This window comes from Bradysia coprophila (genome assembly GCF_014529535.1).
Source record: "Bradysia coprophila strain Holo2 chromosome X unlocalized genomic scaffold, BU_Bcop_v1 contig_128, whole genome shotgun sequence".
NCBI lineage: Eukaryota > Metazoa > Arthropoda > Insecta > Diptera > Sciaridae > Bradysia > Bradysia coprophila.
This window is the reverse complement of record NW_023503295.1, coordinates 4,861,166-4,888,932: the sequence shown is the minus strand read 5'-3', so window position 1 is coordinate 4,888,932 and position 27,767 is coordinate 4,861,166. Positions and strand designations below refer to the sequence as shown.

The 27,767-nt window shown below is 34.1% G+C and overlaps 1 protein-coding gene across 2 annotated transcripts in view; it reads right to left on the bottom strand.

The window, feature by feature from the left end:
• Nucleotides 1–24,514, bottom strand: part of LOC119067788 (limbic system-associated membrane protein) — a 426,428-nt gene extending 401,914 nt beyond the window's left edge. Inside the window, exon 1 of one of the 2 annotated variants that reach the window (XM_037170932.1) lies at nt 23,722–24,514. The gene's annotated coding sequence lies outside the window, so the exon portion shown is untranslated. The remainder of the gene's footprint in view (nt 1–23,721) is intronic. The other variant, XM_037170933.1, reaches the window with a different exon arrangement.
• Between the last annotated feature and the right edge of the window lie 3,253 nt (nt 24,515–27,767).

Sequence of the window (27,767 nt, the reverse complement as noted above, 5' to 3'; positions counted from 1 at the left end):
CCGATCGACAAAAAAAAGTTTATGGAAATCGGATGACCGACTCGTGAGTTAGACCCCTTGGTGTGGAACAGGCACAGGGCGGCAAGCAGTTTTTGCTTGTAGGTCGGCCACATTTGAACATATTTCGTCTGTTTTAGCTTTATTAGATAGGTATTGACCGTACCAATCAGGGAAATTTTTTTTATGAAATTATGTTCTCCGGAGCGTGAGCTAGGTCTCTTGGAGTGAGCTCTTATCTGGCTACTCGGAAGTACAGTGAACGTGGTGTATTTTGACAATATCTCGAGTAAATTTTGACCGAATTTCATGAATTTTTTTGTTTGAAAGGTATTAACGAATGTAAAGCGTCGGTACTATTTCCGGTCTCCTAACAAAATGGCTGCCGGCGGCCATATTGGATTTTAGTAAAATAGAAATATCTTGGGAAAAATGATACTTAGAGAGTTTCTGTTAACATGGAAATAATTAGTTATGTGTGTGGGGTTTCAGGGATTCCATATACGGACATCTATATATACCTATATACAGCTATATTGAGCTATATACAGGCATATAGAGCTATATAATAGCATATTCCTCTGTGAAATGTTTATTTACAGTGAAATATAGGTAAATATAGCGGTATATAGCTGTTTAAATAGGAATTTATGAAATTTGACTTCGTACGGGGCTGTCTATATTGCCTCCGGCAATTTAGTTGTATATGATAACAAGGCAAAGAGTGGATAATGTAAGTGATTTTAAAGGGAGAATAGTTTTTCAGCAGAGAAGAAAATGAAGTAAGAGAAATGAAGAGTTTCTCATTAAAGGCTTTTGATACGAATAGGTGTTTCGTACGGGTCGGCGTTAGCTATGTTTTTTTCTACGAAGTGAGAAATTAGTGAAACTCGACACTTTTTGTGTTTTGGGAGTTGTTGTGGATTGTAAAAGATTCCCCACATAATTTGTTTAACAAATGAAAATCTAGACTTTTTTTGTTAGTATTTCATTACTGTTGCAAGCGCAAGCCTATCCAAAGTTGAGAAAAAAAATCTAGATTTTCATTTGTTCACGAAGTTCTTGTGGAATCAGTTACAAACCATAACAACTCCCAACACATATGTAGAGTGTTTCACTCTTCTCTTCCTGCAATCCAAATAGTGGTATCAATTTCGATGAAGAGAATGAGTCCGAAAACATGGTTAACAAAGAGCCATTGGAAGTGAATCTACAGAAGCATCTGTGGCTTTAAAGGAAAAGTTTTAGGATCGTACTAATTAGATGTAATTAGTAGAAATAGACAATCAAATTGACAAATTACCATCATCTCACAATGTACTTCTTTCGATCTTACTTTGATGATGAACATCGACGACAATCTTCTACTTCGAATAATTTTTCCAATTGAAATCGTACTGTTAAGTATACAGCTGGATATTGTCAATTACACAACGGTACTATCTGATCAAAAATAGTGTTCTTGTTTTGATTCAAAAATGTTTTCTTTAAAAACGATTTTGTAGTTGGTGGGTAGTTGTAAAGCGCCTCTAACAAAACCACCAAAAAATTGTGCAGATGATAGGAAAATGTTGATCTCATTTTCGTTCATTGTTATCAATGCTTATTTGTGTAAATCTTTGTATGCATATGACATGGCATGAGAATTCACGCACAAAACACAATTCGTAGAAATTAAAGTAGGTTTCCTCAGTCTAAAAAAAAAATTGTCAAAAGACGGAGTTTGTTGTCCCTTCGTCATTTTCGTATACAGCTTAAAAAAATGCGCCCTTTATCGTCAAAAAGTCGATAAACAAACAATATGATCAGAAAAGTTAAAACTATAGATACTATCACAGTTTGCTCGAAATAACTTTTTCGTTCACAATATAGCATATAGCATATCAAAACGGCCACAATGTGAATCGAAATTGGATTCACATTCACAAAATGAAATGTAAAATTAATATTGAATGGAAGTTGTAAATTCAACCTAACACTAAACATGACTATTTACCATCTTGTCACATGTATAAAATACAACAAGTAAACTTTGCGATGGAAATCACTTTCGACAAAGCACATATCAATATCTCCAAGAACACCATCTATACGCTGCCGTTGTGTGTGTATACCAATTCGATATATTCAAAAGCCAATAATGAAATATAATTTGGTTTATTTTGTACCACGTATACGAGTTCCAAACTCTAAATCAAACGCTAAACTATTCATTTCGATGTTTCGACTAATTAAAAGTGTCAACACATAACAAACAAAACGACACAAGCATTTGAGAGGGCGTTTTGTATGAAATTTGTAATTAAAATTTCTAATAATTCGATAATATGAATATTCTTGTTTCGATGCCATAATTCGTTAATCGGGAGTATAAATTGTCCCATTCCAGAAACGGGAGCCACTTTAACGGTGGCTAAATTTGATTTTGGAGCTTCGTTGGACGTATTTAACTAAAGGTAATCAGACAATTGATCGAAAATTTAGTCGTCGCGCCGACTAGACTGTAAAGTTTATAATTGCACATTAGTGTCATACGCCAATCTAAGAGCATATATAAGTTTTCGAAACTTTTTATTTATGTTGTCACAAGAGCTAATATCAAAGTTTCACTCACCTCTTGGTCACGTGTTGCATTCACTTCTAACTGCTGATTTTAGCTTCTTAATTATTTTTCTTAAATACAATACTCTGGGAATGCATTAGTGAGAGGTCTGTAAACTAACGTGACGTGCCAGTAATAATCATTTATATAACGGGGGATAATAAGTTGAAAATTCCATTGTTTGTGGGAATTTCGATGATCCGAGTGGAAGTGAAGGTCTAAGAGCCTACGAAAGCGAGACTTTTAAAGTGTGATTTTCGAACGAATGTGGCATGTAAAATTCTTCGAACATTATTTTGGGTGGACACAATTTAGTGGAAATTATTTAGATTGACAGACGAGGCAAAAAATGGTTCGACGATATACATCGAAAATGTGTCGTTGATTTTACATACAGTTACAAAAAAAGGAATTATCACATTTTTGTTTTTGATTTTGACAGCTGTTATGTTGTATGAAATTTGTGAATTTTTCCAAACCAAAAAAACTATTCAATCAACGCACTTCAAGCAAAAGTGCTTTTAATAACAGCTGCCAAGTAGAGTACTATTTTGTATGAAATTTTATCCCCACTCTTTTTACAGTGTAAAATTTTGTATGGAGCACTGTCAAGTTTCAGTACCCTATTTAGAGTACCACCTATGCTTGAAGTGCGTTGATTCAATACATCTTTTTCATGACCTTGTAAACGTCAGACATGTCCAAAAATATCGAATGAATTGAACGCAGAGCCTAAAATAACATACATCGTTGGGGGAAAAGTGCACCAGACGCCCTCTGAGGTGCTCCAACGCCTTTTCCTGTCCTCTGGCGGAGGACGACTCTTATTTCCTGTCAAAAAATATTTAGAAAAATACATCAAAAGAAATATTTTTGAGACAGAAAAAAAATGAAAACCATTATTTCAAATCAATTTCTTTTAAATTGTTGACCAAATCACCGCGTTATTAAAATTGTTGTTTCCATTAGCTTTATAACACCATGATCCATACGATACCATACCACCATCTATTATTCTTCATTATTTTCATTTAATTACCGAAATTTAATAATGGTGCAAAATTTTCGCTCGCTCCGCTCGCATAAATGATCATTTTTTAGACTTCCAACCTCCATAAGATTCCTTATGTTAGTCCCTGTCTCTAGCTTCACTTTTCTTAGTGTTATTGTCAGTGTTTTATGACTGTGAGGCAAATTTCACGAATTTGAGTCGCTCGACCGACGTTTACAGGGCATTAAAGTCGTGGTGCTATGGTAAATGGAAGGCATACACTCTGAAGTTAAGAAATGTGACTTTGTTATTTCAGAACCGAAACCTCAGTGTATGGGAAAATATTCTTTTTTTAAACATTTACTCCATTTCCGTTTAATGTATGCGCCTTTTCGGTTTAGAAAATGCGCCTTTTCCGTTTAGAAAATGCGCCTTTTAGCGAAAAGTGCACCCCAGTCGAAAATCCTTACTTTAGGCTCTGATTGAACGAACGTTTTTCATGTAAAAACGAGAACGCAGTTAACGTCAATTAATTGAGGTTAAAGATTACTTGACGAAAAATTAAGTGGGGTTACGTTGAATAGTACCGTATAATGAAAATGATCTATGTCAAGAATGTCAAATTTATGGGTCTAGAAATTATGTAGAATCTGTTGAAGACGAAAATATGATTATTCATCAATTTCTTTAAGTGTAGCACTAACAACCGTATTCCAAATAACCTACAATTCTCTCATCAATTCCTTGACAAGGCTAGAGTTGTTTTTCCTCGAGAAACATTTCTACAAGAAACATTCAAAACATTAAAATTTGTCACCAATTCGATCTGGTTTGCACGGGCATTTAAACTAATTTTTAGTCCCATTGCTCTGACGAGTATTTATCGAAATTCAATGTTCATCGGATAACCAATATTTGATTTACAATGCGAAACAAATTCAGATTATATGACGAATGTGTATGGAAATCGAATTTATACTGACACCACAAAATTTGTTGAAAATAACAGAAAATCGAGGAAAAAGACCGTGTTTTGTGTTTGTGAGAAATATATACGACAACGAAAGTTAACGGGGTTAGAAAATGCACTTTTTTATCAATAACAATTTTTTTTGGCTATATGCCATATCACCAAGCAATATTTTGCTAAAAGATCAGTGGCGTGTATAATATCATTGAATGGAGAAAAAAAAACTAATTGTCCAATTGGGTATACTGCGAAAAAATCTGCCATCCCTGTGAACTTTGTGCGACAAATACACTATATGGATATACGTACAATATACCTCTAATTGCAAAATCATTTTCAAGAAAAGTGTCAGTGCCACCACTGAAATAATACAAAAACAAGGCATCAGAACAGTCGGAGCGTTTGCTGCGACTTCGCCCCGTACAACCCGTAATCCTATTTCGTCCGCAACCATAATACGTCCGTAGCCCTAATAAGCCCGGAACCCTAATACGTCTACAACCCTCTAATGCGTCTGTTACCAAAATGCAAGTCAAGTTGGGCATTGTCAAATTTACTGAAAGTGTTCAGTTTTAAAATTGCGCATAGCGCAATTACGAAAGCCCGTACGAAGTACCTCTCAAATAAAACCAACAATTTACGACATTATTTTAGAAACCCAAAATTTTTTGCCACGTTCTTTTCGGTATTCAATTATCTCTCAAATGAAACAAAAACTAACAAAATCGGTTGAGATTTACTCGATTTATGTGCAAAAAGCACTTAGGGCCGAGTAGCGGCCTTAGTCCAAGGGCCCAAATTTGAAACTTTTTTTGCCATCATTCTATTCGGCATTCAATTATCTCTCAAATGAAACAAAAACTAGCAAAATCGGATGAGATTTACTCAATTTATGTGCAAAAAACACTTAGGGCCGAGTAGCGGCCTTAGTCCAAGGGCCCAAATTTGAAACTTTTTTCGCCACGTTCTTTTCGGTATTCAATTACCTTCCATAAAAAACTAAAACTAGCAAAATCGGATGAGATTTACTCGATTTATGTGCAAAAAACACTTAGGGCCGAGTGACGACCTTTGAGCCCTCCCAACAAGCCCACGTTGCATCTTACCCAAAAACAATGTTCAGCAACTTTGTTCTACTCGTTAATACCTTTCATTTGATATATCACAAGCAGCTATTGCGTGCGTATTTCGGTAGATATCGTCGAAAGACTCAAAAACACCTATAGGGCCCTAGCTCTGGAGGGGCCGACCCTACCATGCCCATTTTCGAACTTGACCTTACTTTTGTCGATACCAATCGGGGAAAAAAAGAATTTTGAAAAAAGGTTGTGATTTACTCAAGCTAGAGGGGTCACGGACGGACGGACGGACGGACATTTTTTTTATTGCGGATTCGTCATCTATGAACATAACCAAATGCTTTGCCCTTACTGTCTGCTTCCAATTCGACGTGTTACAAACGGCATATTAATCTTATAAGCCCCCAGTACTTCGTACGGGGCTAAAAATGTGAGTTCAATAACTATATAGCCTGAGCTAGCGAATAACATTCCATATTCTTTGGCACTTTAACGTAACAAATAAATATATCAGATTAAATTGACAAATAGCTTTACGGATAAATGGATTTAATAATATTATTAAATTCTCGGTGGTGTTTCTGGGACGTTTTTCGAAAACAATTTACATCAACGATTTATGATCCGGTTGAACGGAATTTTTTAGTTTCCCGGTGTTTGAGTGAGGATTTCTTAAAAAATCTCGTAAGAGTATCCAACGGATACTAATTTAAAACTGATGTACGTTAGTTATGTTAGCTAGTCACATTCAAGTATAAGGCTGTACGACTAACGATTATGCTACTCCTGGATACGTTCCAGTTTAATTAAAAACTCCTAGTCCAAGACTCCCATTCAACATCATGTATACAACTTAGGAATCCAATTATCCATTCATTTAATTCAATTTCAGTTTAAACTGCTAAAAAATGTGTCCGAGATTTCCTCTGAATTTCCTCTGCCAACGAGAAACTTAATTAAATTTATCATCTTGTTGCTACAAGTTTCCTAAACAATCAATTTTGAGGAAACGTAGCACCTTGCCAACGATCCTTTTATATCGATTTAAATTTCTCCAGTTTAATTAAGCGTTCCATAACCCGACAGCAGCCAAAGTATCACTGCATGATTTAATGAAAGGCATAATACAATAAAATAACACTCACCAGGAATATATATATGTGTACTGTACATTGTACACATGGTGAATGTGTATGTTTATCTTTAAGAGCATTTTCTTATATCATGGCAACCGAATTTCCATTTTATATAAGAGAGTAGATATATCGCAACATGCATGATGTAAGACCAATCTTATGGCAAATTTGCCTGTGGCCCTGTTCACATACAAGGTGTGGTTTCTATATTACATCAAAGAAAAAGTGATTTTGATCTGAACAAACGTTTACAAGTTGAGTGGTTCGGTTAAGAATGTTAGCTATTGTCGAAAAATGTTCCTATAAAGTAGGTGTAGAGAGGATAGAAATGTAATTTAATTGAGTTCGTTCTGTTTTTTTTTTTGTTCTTGTTCTTTAAACTCTAAATTTAATTTAAAATCAAATGATGATTTACAAAAGTAACATTCTGGTTAAAATAAATTAACCTCTGGTTTGAGCGTTACATGTTGTGGTATTTCAACCGAAATGTTGTTGTTTGTTAATTTCGTTTCCTTATTGCTATCTATATCACGATATAGGTCTCTTAATATTATAACAGGAAACCATTCCAGCCTTGACAGTACTCAAAAATGCCTATTCAATCTGCCGTAAAGAACTGTAAATTCGATGAGCAGTCAAATTTTCTATCTTTCCCTCACATAAAAGATTTTTTGGAATATAAATCTTATCCCACAAAAACCTCAAAGAGGAAAAGGTGACGCTAGTGTAGTAAAAATCAAACTTCCAAAACATTTGATATCAGTTTTGGTGACGCATTCTTCGCATCAACGTAATCAATTTTCACCAAGAAAATTTTAACAAGAAAATATGTCAACGAGTAGTTTACCGATGAGATTTTACAACGAAAGTTTTACAAAAAAAATGCGTCACAAGTGGCAGATGCTGAGGAAACCCCTCATACGACAATAAACAAACGATACTTTATCCCAACTCTCTACATGCCGTACAGCCGGAAATATCTCAAAAATTCGAAATTTCAAGATGGCCATTTTCTTGAAATATCGAAAAAAGTTTTCCACCAACGAAACTGTACAAGCGACACTTTATCCTAACTCTCTACATGCCGTACAGCAGGAAATATCTCAAAAATACGAAATTTCAAGATGGCCGCCATTTTCTGGGAATATCGATAAAAGTTTTCCACCAACGAAACTGTACGAACGATACTTTATCCCAACTCTCTACATGCCGTATAGCCGAAAATATCTCTAAAATCCGAAATTTCAAAATGGCCGCCATTTTCTTGAAATATCGAAAAAAGATTTATGCTGAAAACAAACGAGGCATTCAAAACGTGTTTTGGTCCTTGTTTTCATGACGAAATTGTCGCAACTGTCAATTAAAGTTAGAAATTTCTCTATCGAAAATTGCGATTGCTGCATTTGTCAATGAAAACTAGGACCAAAACACGTTTTTAACGAAACTGTACAAGCGACACTTTATCCCAACTCTATGAATGAAATAATGGCTTTCATATAAGTCTGTTTTTTGGTTTTTTGCATGAAAATGTTTTAATTAAATTTACAGAAATTAAGTAAAAAACTTCAATAAAATTTATTGATTTGCCGATGAAAAAGTGTTAAGATTGAATTAATATAAGTTTTAGCAAAAGTGCGAGCGCAGTTTTCGCAAACAGATGTAGTGGTTCGATACGTATATCAAACCCACATGAAACATTTCTATTAACTCGAATATGGAGAATGTGCTGAAAATGTGTGAAGATGCTTCATTTCAAGTGGTTTTCAAGTGGTGTTTTCTCCGGATGTGGACCACCGTTTTTAATGATCTATAGCTCGTTGAACTCGTATTGACGAGCACTTTCGTTTGAACATAATATTTTTTTTGATTTGGTTCAGTATGGAAAAGTTAAAATGTTCGCCTATATATAGGTTCCTTAGTCTCCCGTTGGTTGTTTTCTTTTCTTAGGGAGTCGACTAGCGTCACGAACCTCCGCTATCGCTTCGGTTCATGATGATAACCAGAAATAATTTCTGACCAACATTGCATATTATCAGCTAGTCACCGCATCGTCAATATTTCAATGATTCGCACATCTGCTGCTTGAACAATTAACTACAATATCATCTGCCCGTAATATAAATGCTTACAGATATCTAAATGTCAAGCAATTAATTTTCCGAGGGCATAGGATTGTAATAATAGACGTAGTTTGCGTCATCTTAAATAACAAGACGCAAAAGTGTCCTATGTTTTAACCAATGATAAAAGTGAGAACAAAAACGAAACCCCAATCAATATATAATATACAAAACAAAGCAACAACAAAAAAGTTGGGCAGAAATTTTGATGTGGATATGTTTCGTTACTCTTTTATCAATGTTTATGATCTCTAAACAAACGCTAACATTTTAATTAATTTAATTAATTATTAGAGCTGCCACCGACTGCGACAATAACAATACAACGAAAAAGCGAATACGTCGTTCCTGAAACTTGTCCCAATAATCTATAATTATCATGTTGTTCTTTATGCTTCCTGGTTGCTGTTTTGTTTATTTATTTCCCCATATCTACGTCACACAATATTCCCAACAAAATAAACCCTCATCCAACTAATGATATCCATTTCAAAATCTGTCCAAAAAAAAATGTGCTTTACGAATATAGAACAAATATACAAGAGTTGACAAAATGTCACATTCAAAATGTATTCACCAAAATGAGTATATTCATGCATTCAAGACCTAGCTTTAGAAGGTGGTACGGATCCTAAAACATGTAAATATGGAAAAGCTGCTGAATAACACTCCTTACGTCTCAACATACTCATATATCATTCCAATCCCAATAGAATTCTAGACGAAAATCTTATACTATTTTCTCTCAAATTCACCAAAAAGACGTATAGTGTCAAGTGTTTTTACGTTTTTTTTTACCTCAGACTTTTTTCTATAAGCTTGTGTGGGGATGGTATAACACGATGTAAAATTGAGTTTAATAATTTACGATTTACCGATATCAGAACGAGGAAATATATTTCGAATCAAATATTTTTGAGGGGCTTGTAACGATGTGGTTTTTTGAATTTTCAATTGAAAAGGGCAATTATTTGTCCTGTATTCAAACTAATAATTGAAGCTTCTCAACAAAATTAAAAGGCACACAATGTGGACCATTAAGAAGTAACAAGAAAACGAAACTGTATTAAAACTGTGTCATCTCTGTCGACAGAAGTCTGGCTAACGTCAATTTACATAGAAACATAGCTAACGCCTACCCGTACGAAACACCTATTCGTATCAAAAGCCTTTACTGTGAAACTCTTCATTTCTTTTACTTCATTCTCTACTGAAAAGCTATTCGCCCTTTAAAATCACTTACATTATCTTTCTTTGCCTTGTTAGCATATACAAATAAATTGCCGGAGGCAATATAGACAGCCCCGTACGAAGTCAACTTTCATAAATTCCGATTTAAAGAGCTATATACCGCTATATTTACCTATATTTTCCTATAAATAAACATTTCACAGATGAATATGCTATTATATAGCTCAATATAGGTGACTATAGATATATATAGATGTCCATATATGGAATGCCTGAAACACCCCACACACACATAACAAATTATTTCCATGTTAACAGAAACACTCTAAGTACCATTTTTCCCAAGATATATCACTTTTAATAAAATCCAATATGGCCGCCGGCAGCCATTTTGTTAGGAGACCGGAAATAGTACCGACGCTTTACATTCGTTAATACCTTTCAAACAAAAAAAAATTCATGAAATTCGGTCAAAATTTACTCGAGATATTGACAAAATACTCCACGTTCACTGTACGGCCGAGTAGCCAGATAAGAGCTCACTCCAAGAGACCTAGCTCACGCTCCGGAGAACATAATTTCAAAACCTTTTTTTGGTCAAACGGTCAATACCTATCTAATAAAGCTAAAACAGACGAAATATGTTGAAATGTGGCCGACCTACAAGCAAAAACTGCTTGCCGCCCTGTGCCTGTTTCACACCAAGGGGTCTAACTCACGAGTCGGTCATCCAATTTCCATAAACTTTTTTTTTGTCGATCGGTATTGTAAATACCTTTTATTTGACGTATCACTTACATTTGTCAGTAACGTTTGAATGTCCGGAGATATCTTCGAAAAACCGTAAAGCACTTATTGGGCCACAGCTCGGGAAGGGTCGATCCAAAATCACTCATCTTCGAACTTAGCCTGTCTTTTGACATTACCAAACGGGAAAAAAAAGAATTTTCAAAATCGGATGCGTTTTACTCAAGTTATCGTGCAGACGGACAGACGGACAGACGGACAGACGGACATTTTTTTTTTCACTTATTTGGCATCTCTAGACAACCACAATAGGTTTCCCCTTAGAGGTCATTCATAAATGACGTCCACTACTTTTGGTCAGTTTTAGACCTCGTCACTCGTCACGCAAAAGTGGTCAAATTTGACCCAATTTTGTATGGAGCGTCCGAAATCCCCTCAGCACCGGACGTCATTTATGAATGACCCCTTACTCAGGGAGTCCAATTCGACGTGTTACGGACGTATGCGTAAACGCATAAGACCCCAGTACTTCGTACGGGTCTAAAAATTTATCTTAATGGCTAATTGAGTAAAACATATATTTAATCAAACAAATGAATCAATACAAAATTAATCGTACGTTCCAGGACCTATTATTTGGGATTGTGTCAGTAAATTTCGGTAAGTCGTTCTGTCATTTCTGTAAATCTCCGTAATTGATTCGCAATAATAGGTCCTGGAACAATCAACGTAATAGACCTGTAAAAAGCAGTATTTTCCGGTTAATATAAACGAATCAGAAAATCGTTGTCATAAACGATGGGAAATAATGTCGTTGTCAAGCGTATTACAAATTGAAAAGCCTGTCAAAATAAAAAAAAAATTAATCGAAACTTTTTATGACAATGTTCGCAACTTTAGACTGTGAGTGAGTGGGTGTGTAGCAGGTAAGTGATTGAAAAAGTGATTTTTTTATCTAACCACCTGTGATACCTGTGCCTGTGCTCAGGTTTCGATTTAAACTTGAAGTTTAATTACTTTCAATCGAAATGTCTGAAGATGTGTGTCCGAACAGGTAATTGTCTAGTGTGTTTGAAGCAATAATTGCTTTCAGATTGTGGTATTTATTACGTATACTCATGATGCTAATGTATCCAGCTATGTTATGATTGAAATAATTCAATTGATTGTGAACATCCCAGCTTACGCTTTGCAAATCAACGTACACATATTTCTGATAAACACGAAATACCTGTACACACATGCATAACATAAACATACACAACCGAGCATATCTTAAAACATTATATAAAAATGCCGATCAAATTACCTGTCGAAAATGAAATGGTAATGTTTCCATCTTGAAAATATGATAACGATTTTCTAAAAAAAAAAAATAATAATCGAAAAACGAATGTCTGATATATTCAAAGGATTTCATCTTTTTTTCCATGCCACACAGTAATATAAAAGTTCGATAAGAAATTTCATATTTTATTTCGTACAACGTTACAGACATAAACATTCATAGAAAGCGTTCAAAGAACTTTCAGATCGACATTTTTGTTTGACTTTGTTTTTATAAACAAGCAACCATTTTGGGGGTTTCTTAAAAAAAAACTTTTCCAAATAGACCTTCCCAAAAACCGAATGAATTTGCCACCAAATGTTAAAGCATCCTTTCATACACTTTGAATTCAATATTTAATACACACGGGAAAAAGTCAGCCCTGATTCTATCTATATCGGCATCGTTTGACCGCACATAACGTAGCTTATAGATTTTCTACTGCGATTATTTTGTTTTTGAAAGAATTTTTAATTCACAATTTTTTTTTGCACGCAATGTGTTTCCCTTTGCAATTCCATAAAGCAATGCGAAAACTTAAAATATAATTTTTAGTCCGAACACGGTGGGGTTGAACAAAACTTAAATAGAGTCGCAACACCACCCCTGATTTTTTTTTATAGTCTTATTGAGGGACTCGAGTACTATAAGGAACCAGATTCAGTTCGCAAAATTTTCCAGCCGTTTCGGAGAACAGGCACTCATGGCCGTGCGGGACCGACGAGTCAATTTGAATATAGATTGTTATCGCAACGGATAGAGGGGCTAATTTTAAGCTAATTCGTATTAAAAGGGCTCCCCTCGACAACTTGACCACGTAGCTACAGCCAGCTAAAGTAACTGGGCCCATAACCTGATGGCAGAGTATTAGCGATGGAAATAATAAATGCGACTTTTCGTATTGAGTTTACAATCAGAACTAAACTTTATTCAAAGAGTTCTCATCCTAATTACAATGTATCTACGTGTTACATTAGGCGGTGAATATAAGTAGTCGGGTTGCTCTCGACAAAGAATTGCTGCATATAACTTATACCACTTATTTATGAAGAATGCATAACAATTCCACTCATTCTAAAGGAACGGACACTTGAAGATAGATAGTAAATTGAAAATATCGCCGTAGAGTGACCTTGCTGCAAACAAAATGTTGTAACAGATACTTGTTGTGAGGCAGGTATGGCGAGTGTTGTATCGTTGTAAAGCTTAGACTGCAGGCTGATCAGGCATCATTGTTTTGTTGCAGACAGGGTCAACCTGTGTATTGCAGATGAGTCCTAGTTTCGCCGAAGATGGTGAAAATAAAAATTTTCAAATATTATACAATTCAAACAAATTTTGGAAAATCCATTCTCGGCGTTTAATAGAGCATGGAATCCTCTACCAATATCGCCATTCAAAGAGTTTAAAACTTTCTTCGTCTTGGACACATCACCATTCAAAGATGTCGAATTTTCGATTTTAGCTGGCTGTAGCTACGTGGTCAAGTTGTCGAGAGGAGCCATTTCAATACGAAGCCGAGGTCGACAAGACGTCGTGTGCGAAAAAATACCGGCATACCTACCGTGGTAGATACAACGTTTTTCGCAATTTTGGGCCATAATCACCTTTCCAATGCAAAACTTGTCCTACATTTTGTTCCAAAATTCTTGTGTATACAGAAATTCATTTGAACGATCAAGAAGGCTGCATTATAATACACATTGCAATGTGATGTAAAGAGACGCGTTGAATGGAATCGAGTAGTCAATGCTTAGTATATACGCTTCAACAATACGTTCGGTATAATTGTGTGACTCTATAGCCGAATGGCTATAGTCGCTGCTTTGTGTTCAAAAACCTTTCGGTGTCGGGGGTTCGATTTCTGGTCAATGCAAGATTTTTATTTATAAAAATTTAGCCTTCGTTGAAGGTAATAGGTTCTTTAGCGTGCGAAAAAAGGGTAATATCGCACTGTGTCCAGAAATACAGTGAAATAAATACCTTCAAAACGACATTAAATAGATGCATGGAAAGGTGATGATTATGGACCGGAATTGCGAAAAAGTTTTGTTCAACCCCACCGTGCGAAGTGAATGTACCCGAAATGTTATTACTGTTTTTCGTACGTGATATTCTCGACAAAAAAGAAACTCGAAAGTGAGTTTGTTAGCCGGAGTCCTAACCTTTATAATGACATACGACATACCAGTATAATTCATACCAGCAAATTATGCTTTCATATACTTATGCATATACACAGGCAAGGATGAGACCGGAATGGTATAAATGTTCTATTCATTTATCTGATCTTATTTCATACGTGATTAACTATGCAGAAGTCTGGAAAGTTCGACGTTATATAAATTAAATTACCATTAACAAGTAGTCAAATTGCTAAGATTAAAATATCGAAACGCCAATTAAAAATAAAAACCGTAAATTTTTATGAATATACACACTTGAAACAACCTTCCTCTACAGGCACGTAACATGGAACGAATAATACAAAGTGCAATGTTCTGACGATGGCTTATTTTATTACATCGAGTGAAATTCTTCCAATAAGTATCGATAAACTGATATATAAAACGGATATAAATTCGATTTAGATTTTTTTTTTCATCCATCGTTCTTACATGTGTAATGCAATGCTTGGTATATTATATGGTATGGTATATATCCATATACCTAGTGAATTTTTACATTCGGATTTACCTGCAAAATTTAGCATAAAAAATGAAATAATCGAATAAAGCCAAACCCAATAGATTATGTTTCTGTTATTTTCATCTCCGTCTTCGTTCCCTCCTAAATCTACAAATGAATAAATGAAACGCATTCAACGGGCATATTATTATACATAAACTCTTCAAATGGATTTTAGTTTATGCGAAAACTAAATTGCGAAATACCATTAAAAAGTCAATGGTTCGTTGAGGCATAAAAGCAATACGTTTAATCGGAAACGGAAAACCCTGGAATCGTTTTGCTCAATTGGATTGGTGTACCCCACTTTTTTGTTGTTGTTTATAAAAAGGAATCGGACGATTTCGAATTTACACACTCTTCCCTTGCGGTTGTTGTCTGATAGTAAAAAAAAAAACGATTCTTGTAAATAAAATAATAAACAAAGGTCATTTTGGTTGGACGGTCGTCTTGAATTATAGATGGGGACATTTGAAATAGATGGGCTACAACTATTCAATTGCAACAATTTTTCTCCATTTTTATTTTGACGTAAATATCACAAATCTAATTTCACAGTGATGTTGTGATTGGCAATGAACCAGTTATGGTCTGTCCATACAAACCGGAGGACATAGCGATTTCATATAAACAAACTCACCTCCCATGAGAGGTGAGTTTGTTTATATGAAATCGCTATGTCCTCCGCTCCATACAAAGTTTGACATTCGACCATACCTTGTGTTGACGTTCATTGGTGATTGGTGGATAAAAAGTACAAAAAATTATGAACTAATCAAGGTGAATGAAAGTCGAGTTCGAATAGTCGTTCAAAAATTACAAGCAAAAGGACAATAGGTGACAAGGAGCCTAGGTTGGAGAAAAATCATTGGACGATCCCAGGGGGAAATCACTCGTTCTTATTGACGTGATCAACATGATTAACCAGTGATTAACAAGAAGACGAGTGGAGACGAGGACGAGTCGTCGCAAAACTAAAATTAATTGTGAAATATGGTGGTTAATCATGGGTAATCACTGATTAGCCGTGCGTATTCACAATTTTGCTAATTAACTCATTAAGTGATTAACCATGCTTACCATGTTGGTACTCTATGTGATGTAATACGACATGATGATATCAGACACTATACATTGGGCTTGTTCTAGTCGATCCACCAAACTAAAAACTAAATCAAATTGCATTTTTATCCAACGAAATTTTGACGACAACTGTGTTATAAGTGTTGGAAAACCATTAAAGTCACAAAGGTGCTTCATTCTATATGTGGGAAATATTTATATTTAAAAAGAATGTTAAATTCACTCACATAGTTATACAACAGAAGAACGCTACGTAAAACATACGAACCGAAAATACAATAATGCCATTCAAAAAGATTCCTAGCATGAAGAAGAGAGAAGAAAAAAAAAATTGTATCATCCATCCACACAAAAAAAGTATTCTTTTCATAAAATGGCACCAAAAATACTCCTAGTAATACTTCGGGTAAAGCGTAATATATCATCACTCTATATTTGAAATATGTTTACTCAATTTGTCATATGGTGTGTGTTGTTATAACCACATCGTATCGCGTAAAAGCCACCCTCTCTATACATGCATGTCGAGGTACCTGGGATATTATATTTATTATGTTGTGTGTACAGTGTGTGTGTATATATATTCAGAGCATGTATAAAATTGATAAATCAACCATCGTATATCCGACATTAATACGAAATCTTTCAAATATTTAAAGAGCATTTTGAATCTCAGTTATGAATTCATTAAACGCTTCCATCACAGATCTGTGGAATGATTATATTTAAAAAAAAAAAAACAAATCTGAATTATATTTCATTGAAATCAAAGCGAACACAATTAAAGATTTAGACTGTGCTAATTAAAGCTCCACTTTTCTGTTAACAAAATCTGAGATCACATTATTGAACGAGCTTTAAATTTATGAATTTTCTGATTTATGTCGGTGGAAATGGCATTATCTTTTTTTATACACTTTATTCAAAAGACAATGCCATTTCGACTGATGTTAAATAAACATTTTGTTATTTGATCCTTTCGGAATTATTGCATTGTGCAATTATTGGTATATTATTGGTGGAATAATTATATATAAGAACGGCAATAAATAAGTCTCAATTAAAAAAATGTTTATTTACCATCGGTGGAAATGGCATTGTCTTTTGAATAAAGTATATAAAAAAAGATAATGCCATTTCCACCACAAAAAAAGTCAAGTAAATAAGAAATACGAAATTTGTAATAAATGGTATGTACCAATAATTATTGTCACCGTAAGAATTTACGCTCTGTTGTATTCGCTCACCTTTGTGCAATAATTATCTCGCGTAATAGGATTGAATGGTTTAAAACTGTGTAACTTTGTGAACAACAACAAAATATTTCATTGCACTGCACACATTAAAAACGACAAAGTTCAAATTGAATGTTCTCACCCAACATTATTGGTATACATTTTCTCGAAGGGTTTATTCGGATGATTCCTTGTGTTTTGGGATTTAATGAGCTTTTTCCGTTTACCGTACCTAATTATCCAACGAAAATTCATGATCTCATAAACAAAAAATTGATAAAAAATCAGGATAAACCGCAAACAATCTCTTTGTTTGTCGCAAAAAATTTCCCTTTCGATTTTTCTAAATTTATTATGAAGATTGAATTATAGATCCATTGATAGGTGAAAAATGTCATTTTCTCTTGTGGCTTATGGTTTGTAATCCACAGTATTTTGCTTAGCACCGAAGGGTTGTAAATATGCATCTTACCAGAGCTACTATAGCAATTTATCGTGCATTTTTCTAAAATCGCTTCCGGCTGAGTCATTTATTCCGAAACTTTCACTTACGATGCATGTTTTACACAATTTTCTACACGTATTAATTCAACAAAATTAGTGAATGCAACCGGTAATCAAAAACTGGTAAAAAACCGGTAATGGCTATTACCGTTTACCGGTAAATAAAATTTTGATAACCGGTTTTACCTCAGGACATAATGTTTAGTTCTCTCTTATCAAAAAAGTACTCCGTGCGAGAGACAAAATAGAATTTAAAAAAAATCTTTGTTTATTTGACAGCTCGCTCTCTCACTTTTTGTTGAGTGGAATGGAAACTTAATCATAGTATCGAAAATAGGCGAATTTAAATTGCAAGATGATATTTTGCTCAAATGAAATAATAATGCGTGATATCGACAGAGTCAATCCGTCAACATTATCGTCTTTAACTTTTATTATAAAATATTGAGAACTTGCAAAGTCTAAGAAATGGATATCTAGCCTGCTCAGGTTCACCAATGAAATGGAACCCGAGAAGGCAAATTGCAACATAGAATCAAATTGAATATCAACCGTTTAAATATCGAATTGGGATTTGTCACTTGTATTTCGTATGACATTTTTGATGTGACATTACGAGTTTGTGAAGAAGCGAATCTTAACGAGAGAGACGAAGTTCAACCAATAGAAACCCTTCACGGTGCTCTCTTACGGCAAACATTTTTAGATGGAAACCATTTTTAACTTCTAGATTTATGAAAAATCTTCACCGTAACATTTACGTAAAAAAGGTTGAGGATTAAAGAACTGATGAACATTTACAAGTAAAATTTTATGAACAAAATCATTTTTTAGGTTCAAATTGAACGTACGTTTGTCATGAAGCTGATTAAACTTTAAACACAGCTAATATTTTGAGTTTTTTCATTATAAAATTGAACTTAATTTACGCCGTAAGTGCGGTCGAAATTCAAAATGCAAAGTGCGGAGGTTTTTCCAACGTAGCGTCATTTTCATTATAATGAAGCGTTGAAATGTATTTTTCGGTTCACTTTTTCATCAAATCGTTCACTTAATTCAAATTTTAAGCACACTTAGGCCGTTTTGTATATAATATAGACTACCGGTAATTTACCGGTAAATTTTCTCGAAATTTTCGGTAATACCGTTTACCGGTGTTTAAAAAAGAGACGGTAATTGCATTCACTATGAAACTTTTGCATTAATTTCAACAAATTGTATAATTTTCACCAAATTATCGATTTATTTTACATGTAATCAACAAAAAAAGACTTGCCTTAGCACAAAATGAAGCAAATTCTCTGCCAGTTTATGTCTTGTCGGTAAAATTTATAATTCAGGTGAAATGAAAAGATTCACTTTCTATCCATGCTACGGAACAGTTCAACCAACTAAGTTCTGTAAGTGGGGTAAGTGGACAAGAATGTTCTTTCTCACAAAGTTTATAGTAAAAAGTGGAATTCCTGATCAATCTAAGATTTTTTCTTTTCTAGTCTAACAAAGTAGCTCTTTCGAATTGACTTCGTCACACTAGAGCTACGCAGATGTTTTTGTATTTGTAATTTTGAAACTGAAATAAATGAAATGAGATGAAATGAAATGAAGTAACCCGAGCAGTGCATATTTTTGGTAAATTTATTCGGGAGAGTTTACAAAAAATTAAAATTTTGGTAAATTTTGGCTAATAATAAGCCATTGTCACCAAAACCCAGTGACCATGACCGTGACCGTGACCGTCACCAAAACCCAGTGATACAAAAACGTAGATAATTTTGGCTAATTTCGGCAAATTTTGAAAAAATCTTTGAAATTAATTTGCTGAACATATTTGCTGCTTGGGTAAGTTTTTTTAGACATTAAATGAACCTGTACCCGAATTAAATTATTCAAAACCGAGGGGAACAATATACGATGCCTATTGAAACTTGATGCGAGCCAAATCAAATTGTTGAAACTTGAAAAAAAGATTGATTCGGTTAATAAAGATGGGTACACAGTTCGTGAAAAATCCATGCAAAATGCATGAAAAATGATGTTCGGTCCACAAGTTGCAAAATGCGTGAAAAATGTGTTTAATCGCAGTCCAAAGTTAACAATTTACATTTTATTGGAATACAAACTATGCGCTATTGGTACCTTTGGCGAAAATAATTACCAATAGCGCTGAGTTTGGATCCTAATAAAATGTAAATTGTTAACTTTGGACTGCGATTAAACACATTTTTCACGCATTTTGCAACTTGTGGACCGAACATCATTTTTCATGCATTTTTCAAGAACTGTGTATTAGCCTTAAAGACTTCCGATACTTCCGATATGCTAATTGGTGATGCATTCGAATTCATTTCTATTCGGTCATCTATCGGTCATAATTAGCTAATAATTTTCACATAAATATTCCGTCAATATTAATTTTTAATTTTTAGCTGCCCTGAAGTAAAGTTCACTTTATTTCCCGTTTCTCACTAAATAATATTTTCTACGACACTTTAGCAATCTAATCACAATATGAACTTCCTCGTCAAAGTAGCAAGATATGAAATGGTCAAAGATTTATAGAGACTGTTGTTGTATGATGAATTGGATGCATTACATTGTTCTGATAATGTGACAGTTGAGAGTATTGATACTCACAAGTCAAAATAAATATTTGCAATAAAAATGGGTTAATTCTGTTACAAAGAGAAAGAAATGAAAAGCATCAGTGAACTTTTCATTGTCTGTGGTCTTCTTCGGAAATTATTAAAAAAAGTAAAAGAAATATTACAGTTCTAAAGTGCCCATTCCACTTAAAAAAAAGTACTCCGTGAGAGAGCCGTTAGAGAGCAAGCTGTCAAATAAACAAAGAAAAATTGAAAAAATTCAATTTTGTCTCTCACACGGAGTACTTTTTTTGGTAAGAGGAAACTAAGCATAAGTCTCCAAAATGCACTGATTTTGAAAAGCCTATGTTCGTCAAAATTGCTTGAAATGAATGCGGCGCTTTAGAGACTGTACCGATGTGTACAATGCTTGTCAATAAATAGAAAATTTTTAATTGAGCTATTCGGAAAACAAATTTAGTTTCTGTAGAGGGATTTGAGATTTGAGACATTTTAAGAAGTAATATCTGCAATGTAGAGTGTGAACCAAGGGAGTTTTAACTAGTGGGAAAGTTTTGAGTCTCAAACGCTACCGAAAACATCGAAATTCTTTATGATAAAATCGAAATTCGCCGCCAATTTGGGGATCAGTCGTTAAGAGGTAAGTGCTTGCGAATTCAGTGCAAGTAAACTGATCTCTGAAATTTGTCCTCTATTGTTACGAAGGGAACATTTTTTACTTCAAAAAAACATCAATCTCTAAGCAAAAAAAGACCGCAAAATGTGTAATGACCGAATTAAACTTGACTGACATTTTTTTTAGTTCCTCATACGTCATTCCAGTCCACGAACCTTTTTCTTTGTACTTTTTAAGGAGGACTGACTATGTTCAACATATTTGTACTCGAAATAATGATGAACACGCGAGGCAAAACCTTCGTACTTGAAATAATGAGCAACACGTACTAATTGCTTTTACTGTACAAATTCACATGTTCCGCGAATTCAGAGAGTGATTTCCGTATTAGAAGGGAAGCATTCTATTTCTGGCGAACAAAAAGATGAATTTGTTTTTGGTCAATATTTTTGGCTTCACTTCCGAAAAAAGACAAGTGACAAAGCATTGTCGATGGAAAGCATTGTGTGTTGAAACGTAAAATACTTCGTCTGTCTACGACTAAGCGTCCAATAACTAAATTACGTGTGCACAAGTTTTTCGTGTAGGTTCGACGAATTGAACTGGCGCCTCAAGAATGGGTTTATATGTCAAAAAATAAACAAATATTCATTATTTTGTCGTTTATTATTTTGTTCAATCGGATTGAAGTATCAGTTGAGTAAAAGCAGTCGTGTGAGATAGTTGCACACATCCTGCTGAGATTAAGCGGAATTAGGACTCTGCAAGAGTTACGCGACCAATACGAAGCGTAAAGCCGAGCAAATCGTGCGGCAATTGAATTACTTTTCGATGGAAAGATTAAGAATATTCAAAATACTTCGCAACACGACAACCAAGTCAGTAAGAACTATGTTGACCACTGCCTGTGTTTTAGAAAAGTTTTTGAGAAAATCAAGAAAATTTAAGAAAATGTAGAAAATTTTAGAAAATTTTAGAAAATTTTAGAAAATTGTAGAAAATTCATGAAAACAGTTTTATTTATAATTTCACTCAAATTACGCAAAAAATATAGAGAATGACTATTATGATCTTTGAAATTATTCTTTGATCAACAAACAGAGATAGTACGCAACAGGCATCACTTTTGGGTCGAAACTCGACTCTCATGGAGATTGAATGTTTGATTTCCAGTAATTTCCTCCATTATCCTAAGCCAATAATAACAGTCTAAACTGAGGGAATATGTCATAACCAGAAGGTAAATGCGCTAGAGCTAGAACAAAACTATTTGTTACATGTGTGAAAGATCGCACGTATTATTCCCGATTCTCGTTAGAGAATGCAATACCGGTTAGAAAACCGGTATCTATAACCGATTTTTCGAAAACCGGAGTACTGTTATTTTTACTTCGGAACCGGTTATTCCTAGTGGTATGATTCTAAGTATCACTCTTAATATTTTTTTACACTGTAGGCCGATTAAATGCTGCTAGGGGCTAAGGGCTGCTAGTGTTAGTTTCCGGACAAGAACTAATGAAAAGATCGAACGGTTTTTTAATAAGCTTTGTGGTCTGTCAATTTGGCTTTTAGGTAAAGTTCTTGTCAATATTTTAAGTTAGGACTGACTAGCAATTCATCATGTCTTAGATAACATGAAAGACCGTGTTACTTTCTTATATTAAACCGAATTTTTTGCTTGAAGTTACTATTCAATGCTAACTAATTTTTAGTATGGAATTATTTAAGAGATACTTTAGACGCAGACAGCTGACACACAATCTTTCTAAGCTGTCTTAAATCCAATTTTCTTTCTTATTTGAAAGTCGATTTAAAGTTGTTGCTATATTGAGCAAAATAGCAAAATCGCTCAAACAACCAAATCCAACACAGCCCAATCACTTCACTCACAAGCTTTTTTTTCTAGCTAGTCTACAACATTTTCAATAATTTAAGCCCACTAGTCAAAATCATTCTATATCTATTTACAAATTTTGTCACTAAGAAGCAAAATTTTTTTTTTGGTGTAGCCGATGATTTAAAACTCCACTATTTCCCTTCGATGAATTTGCACAAGTTTCTAATTAATGAAATAAAATTTCCAACATCGTTTTTTCGTTTCTATGAATGATAAAATTGTTTTTGTCCCCAGCACAGAACTCCTAGGTCGGCCAATACTTGTTTTCGAATCTAGATTCACGCAGAATCAATCATTTTTATTGGAATTTTCTTAATTAGTCATTTTTACGAGAATTCAAAAAGAATTGGAAAATTGAAGAAAATTCCAGAAAATTTTAGAAAATCAAGAAAATTTTAGAAAATTTAGAAAATTTTAGAAAATTTAGAAAATTTTAGAAAATTTAGAAAATTTTAGAAAATTTAGAAAATTAAAGAAAATTTTAGAAAATTTCAGAAAATCAAGAAAATTTGAGAAAATCAAGAAAATTAGGTATCTCCACCGAAACACAATGCAAAACGGTTGGAATTTAACTCAGTTGTCCTAATTTTAAGTATTAAATTTCCCACATCGTCCGATGGATGCTAAATTGCAGTAATTTTGTCGGAAATCTCAATGTTATAACTCAGTTTCTAAAAGAAAATTCCACTTTTAATCTACCCTTATTAAATAACAATTAGCTGTTATAAGAAATTCGGAGAGAACACTGAAAATTGTTTGAATGAATTAGTTCACATCGATTCTCGATGAACAAGGAGAAACAAAGACAACAAAACTTTTCCACAAAACGAATTACAAAAGGTCATTACTATTCTTAGCTTTAATCTGTTTATAATCTGTATCCTACGTTACAACAATTACTACCAGATCGAGAACAACAACAACAAAAAACTTACCTTTTATATCGTACTGCTCAGGGCAAGTATAAAAGATATTCCGTTTTTGTTGTCAATCACAATATTTTCATCTAGATAGACAACGTATTCGAACGAACCACTGCGTTATCATTAACAGGTCAATTTAAAAAGAAAATTTTTTTCCTTTTCTTTCGATTTTTTTTTCGACCAAGCGTTTTTCGTTATTATTTTCGATTGTTTACCAACTCTCTCTTATTTACACAATCAATTAAAATTTTCCGTTTAACCACACACTTTTACTTTCCTCAATAATTTCTCCTTTTTTCAATTTTTTTGTTTTTAACGATAATACACAGAAAAGTTCCAAGGTATTTGAACTCACTTAAACTTTAAACGCTGTTAAAAGGAAATTTCTAATATATTGCCGGTTGTTATTACAACGAACTGTAGTGGTACATGTAACGAAATCCTATACGGTAATTTGTAAATATTTTATATGGTGAATTACCATAAGGTAACCGTTGTTCCTTATTTACTTATTTTCTTTTTTTTTCGTTAAAGTCAAACCACCGATTATTAAAGTTTTCAAGAAGTTATATTTTTGACTGTTGTGAAGACATCAATATTTTATTATGCTAACATTTTAAACTCTTTCCATGACTAATGCCATAATTTTCCAGTTGCACGCCAAAAAGATTATTTTTTTTATTATTATTTTTCAATTCTTCCCAGAAATACGAAAAATTATTTCTCAACAAAATTGAATTTTCAATTCAAGTTACAAATAATTTTTGCTTTTCAGTTTTACCACACCGGAGTACTTCAAGAGAACGCGACCGGATAAATGAAAGTGCCCGAATTGACTGACGGAAAAACCACTCGTTGATTCTCAATGATTCTGTTGCAGTAAAACAAACCAAAAACCACTTGAAAAATATATGCTCCATGGTTCGTTTATGTATTTGGTTCGGTTATATATTTCTGTGTTGTGTTGTCAACTACATTCGTTGGCATCTGCGTGGTTCTGATTGGAGAATATATATCCCTTTGTCCCTGTGTTAAGGGGAGGAATTATATATCGTCTTCACTACTTAACGAATGAATGGTTGTGAATTGTTTTGATGTATGACAACGCCATAGTTATACGAATACGCTGATAACGGATATAGGAGAAATAGGAACAATTCACCGTGGAAAGTATGCATGAAACAGAAATAGAAGTAGAAATAGATTTAGATTTAACGTAGAAAGAACATTTTGGTCGGCTTATTCAGTAATGTAAGTAAAACTAATCAGCCAATCTTTAACTCAATGTGTAGTCAATTTCTTTACACTGCGCTGAACAAGGTTCCAGTCCGAAATTCTGTTCTAGTGGCTAAAAATTGAATTGATGTAATGTTAAATTTCCGGAAAATGTAAAAAATAAGAACAGCAAAAGTACTGCGACATATTTATTAAATATCCGATTGTGCTTGATACATGATCTTTTACACTTCATTTGTTTTCACACTCATTTTACTGCACAACAGAATGCTACTTCCTTAAAAAGTTCAGTTCGCGTATTCAACATTCAACTATTTATCCCATGTAGTAGTAATGTAGCAACTGCCGCGGGCCGAGGTGAGAATACGAAAGTTTTCTTTATGCCACTCAGCGTCACGACATGCAAAATTTACAAACTTTAGATGTATCTGTTACATAAAACGTTGTATGAATGCCGGTGCAATGGTTATTTATGAAACAAGAATCGTATACTAGATGTCAATTGTCAACCCGAGGCGAAGCCGATAAAAAACCATTTGTGCTTTTGGGCCAAATAGGGTCGTATGTGGTTTGGATGCATCTATGATGAAATTTGTACACCTAAACATTTCAACTTCTATTTCATCGTAGATGCATCCAAACCTCATAAGACCCTATTTGGCTCAAAAGCACATTAAATTACCTGTCAAATGACACCCCACACGATTATGTACGTTTTGTGTACCTCGAGAAATTTCAGTAAGAAAAGTGTAAGTCTTCGGTTGAAAACTTCAACTGCACATATTTCAGTGTCGATGAATTTTAAACCCAATAAGTCCCTATTCGGCTCAATAGTACATGTGATTACCTTTCTAATGACACCCCACACGACCCTGTACGGCTCGTGTAACTGGAGAAATTTTTGTAAGAAAGATGCAAGTTTTCGGTTTTTAATCACCTTTCACCAGCCACACAAACTTCGAAGAATTTTGTTGAAAGTGGTTTTGGCTTCTTGGGTCGAATACCTATCTAGGCACATATAAAAAAGTCCACCGGAAAATGCGTTCGATTTCGGTGGGCTGTTTTTCAAAAGAATCCCTCATTTGAGTTCATTTTCATACAGTGTATTAGGTGGCGGGACATTTACACACCGTCAATATCGTCAGGAACGATATTATCGTTTTTTAGACGATAGTATCGTTTTTTAGACGATAGTATCGTCCAAAAAAACGATAATATCGTCTCAAAATCGATATTATCGTTTTTTAGACGATACTATCGTCCAAAAAAACGATATTATCGCCCAAAAAATTTTCATCCAGGACGATAATATCGTGTAAATTGTAAAATTCTAAAATAATGTCTGGACGATAGTATCGTTTTCTTGTCGATATTATCGTTCAAAAAACGATATTATCGTTTTCTGGACGATATTACCGTTCTAGAAAATCTAATGGATATTTTCGTTTTCTGTACGATAATATCGTCCAAAACGATAATATCGCCCAGGACGATAATCGTTTAGTTTTGGGTGGTAATATTGTCCAGGACTCAATTTTACTCAGAGGTGCAGCAAGAACCGAATTCTCTTCCAAAATACCGAAAAACAATTGTCAGAGGAAATCACCTACACATCAGTGTTTAAAAAAGGCGTTTAGTTCGTCCCTAAATAATTCATCTTTTTACGTAATGAATACCAACTTTGATTGTACATAAAAAGCGTTTTAACACGCCGAGCGATCTGGCCCATTGCCCCGGAGCGAAGCGGAGGGCCGCAATGCGAGCCGGGCGCCGGAACGGTGTCGGAACTTAGGAGTTATTTTTTTTTTCTCGCATCGTCTCATAATTAGTCTGTGTAATTTTTCTATATAAAATTTAAATTTACGGAACCAAATGAACCAATTTTTAATATATATTTTCCGTCTATAAAAAGGTGTTTATCTACAAGATTTTGTGTTTCGTCTTTAACAACCATCCAGAACGATAATATCGCCCAGGACGATATTATCGTCTAGAATTTTAATTTTAAATAAATTAAAAACGATATTATCGTCCTGGACGATATTATCATCTCAAATTTAAAAAAATAAATTAATTAAAAACGAAATTATCGTCCCAAAAATTATCGCCCAGGACGATAATATCGTCCAAAATAACGATAAATTTGTTCAGAAAAAGAAAATAACGATAATATCGTCCAGCGGATATTTTCATCCAGGACGTATAGTATAATCAAAAAAACGATAGTATCGTCCAAAAAAATGATATTATCGTTTAAAAACGATATTATCGTTTTTTTAAACGATAATATCGGCAAGAAAACGATAATATCATCCTGAAAATATTTTAAAATTTATAATTTTAGACAATATTATCGTCCTGGATGAAATTTTTTTGGGCGATAATATCGTTTTTTAGACGATAGTATCGTCTAAAAAACGCTACTATCGTTTTTTGGACGATGCTATCGTCTAAAAAACGATACTATCGTCCAAAAAACGATACTATCGTTTTTTAGACGATACTATCGTCTAAAAAACGATAATATCGTTCCTGACGATATTGACCGTGTAGTTATGTCGCCTCATCAGTGTATTAGGTCCCTTATTTGACGTTTCGAAAATGAACCGCTACTGCCTGGCTTATTTTACTCTGCCGTGCAGGTAGCATATAAACAAAATTCAGCTTTTCGCATTTTCTGGTCGCAAGACAACAAAATACCCTACTGACTTGCTGGGAAATATTTTGTTGGGGGGTTTACTATTACTGCTTCGCAATTTTAATTTTTTCATGAAAGAGACAAGAGCCGAGTAGGTAAGATTTTACACCTTCGAGTTTGTATA